Source organism: Mytilus californianus, unplaced genomic scaffold, assembly GCF_021869535.1.
Source record: "Mytilus californianus isolate M0D057914Y unplaced genomic scaffold, xbMytCali1.0.p SCAF_8, whole genome shotgun sequence".
Taxonomy (NCBI): domain Eukaryota; kingdom Metazoa; phylum Mollusca; class Bivalvia; order Mytilida; family Mytilidae; genus Mytilus; species Mytilus californianus.
Genome location: NW_026262734.1, coordinates 71,746,839 through 71,749,338, shown reverse-complemented (window position 1 = coordinate 71,749,338; position 2,500 = coordinate 71,746,839).

Here is a 2,500-nt window from a genome sequence, read left to right as displayed (position 1 = left end):
GTTCGAATCCTGGTCACGGCAAACAGCTGTGTAATGTCGCTGTTACGGCATTGTGGCCAGTTTTTTTCTCTCTCTCTCTCTCATTCCAATTATCAATTTTCACTAATCCTTCTTTCTTTTTAGATACACGTATGTTTTTTTGCTTATATATAAAAGTCATTGAACATTCCCATTCCTACCTTTTGAGTTGTCTAACTGGCTATCACTGCATGCACCGCTGCTATCCAGTACAGCTAGAACACTTCTTGCCTTTATCTACCAAATATAGTAACAAACGAATATTTCGTGCAATGTCGATTTCATGTCACGTTACTTTTCTTCACAATCTTGGGTTCGTTTAGGGATGGAAAACAAGATTTATTCTTGTGTTATCTCGCACGGTCGGTATTCTCGAACAAAAATAACCCTTTTAGCAATCCCTCTAAGAAGGTGCTTCCCTGTTATGGTTAGGTAGTACTAGCTATTCATTGCAATAACAGAGAACAGTAGGAATTCCTCCACCCTCCTGAACACAGCTCAAATGTACCATATTTACCACTTCTTATTTGAATCCGGCTGACAATAATGACAACAACAATAAAAACAAAGAGCAACCTGACGGGGAAAAATGTAAAAGATGGAGCAAAATCCCATTTGCATAGCCTTATAGCATTCATTACATACATCACGTTTAAATTTTGTATGAAAAGTGCATTTTACAAAAAAGAAACACCATATCTAATTCAGCCTTAATTTTAAATACCCTAATTTTCCTATATATACTCTGTCTGCAAGTCATAGCCGTGATCGTATAGTGGTTAGTACTTCGCGTTGTGGCCGCGACAACCCAGGTTCGAATCCCGTTCACGGCAAACAGCTGTGTAATGTCGCTGTTACGGCATTGTGGGCAGTTTTTTTTTCTCTCTCTCATTCCAATTATCAATTTTCACTAATCTTTCTTTCTTTTTAGATACACGTATGTTTTTTTGCTTATATATAAAAGTCATTGAACATTCCCATTCCTACCTTTTGAGTTGTCTAACTGGCTATCACTGCATGCACCGCTGCGATCCAGTACAGCTAGAACACTTCTTGCCTTTATCTACCAAATATAGTAACAAACGAATATTTCGTGCAATGTCGATTTCATGTCACGTTACTTTTCTTCACAATCTTGGGTTCGTTTAGGGATGGAAAACAAGTTTTATTCTTGTGTTATCTCGCACGGTCGGTATTCTCGAACAAAAATAACCCTTTTAGCAATCCCTCTAAGAAGGTGCTTCCCTGTTATGGTTAGGTAGTACTAGCTATTCATGCAATAACAGAGAACAGTAGGAATTCTTCCACCCTCCTGAACACAGCTCAAATGTACCATATTTACCTTTTCTTATTTGAATCCGGCTGACAATAATGACAACAACAATAAAAACAAAGAGCAACCTGACGGGGAAAACATGTAAAAGATGGAGCAAAATCCCATTTGCATAGCCTTATAGCATTCATTACATACATCACGTTTAAATTTTGTATGAAAAGTGCATTTTACAAAAAAGAAACACCATATCTAATTCAGCCTTAATTTTAAATACCCTAATTTTCCTATATATATTCTTGTCTGCAAGTCATAGCCGTGATCGTATAGTGGTTAGTACTTCGCGTTGTGGCCGCGACAACCCAGGTTCGAATCCTGGTCACGGCAAACAGCTGTGTAATGTCGCTGTTACGGCATTGTGGGCAGTTTTTTTCTCTCTCTCTCATTCCAATTATCAATTTTCACTAATCTTTCTTTCTTTTTAGATACACGTATGTTTTTTTGCTTATATATAAAAGTCATTGAACATTCCCATTCCTACCTTTTGAGTTGTCTAACTGGCTATCACGGCATGCACCGCTGCGATCCAGTACATCTAGAACACTTCTTGCCTTTATCTACCAAATATAGTAACAAACGAATATTTCGTGCAATGTCGATTTCATGTCACGTTACTTTTCTTCACAATCTTGGGTTCGTTTAGGGATGGAAAACAAGTTTTATTCTTGTGTTATCTCGCACGGTCGGTATTCTCGAACAAAAATAACCCTTTTAGCAATCCCTCTAAGAAGGTGCTTCCCTGTTATGGTTAGGTAGTACTAGCTATTCATTGAAATAACAGAGAACAGTAGGAATTCCTCCACCCTCCTGAACACAGCTCAAATGTACCATATTTACCACTTCTTATTTGAATCCGGCTGACAATAAACAACAACAATAAAAACAAAGAGCAACCTGACGGGGAAAAAATATAAAAGATGGAGCAAAATCCCATTTGCATAGCCTTATAGCATTCATTACATACATCACGTTTAAATTTTGTATGAAAAGTGCATTTTACAAAAAAGAAACACCATATCTAATTCAGCCTTAATTTTAAATACCCTAATTTTCCTATATATATTCTGTCTGCAAGTCATAGCCGTGATCGTATAGTGGTTAGTACTTCGCGTTGTGGCCGCGACAACCCAGGTTCGAATCCTGGTCACG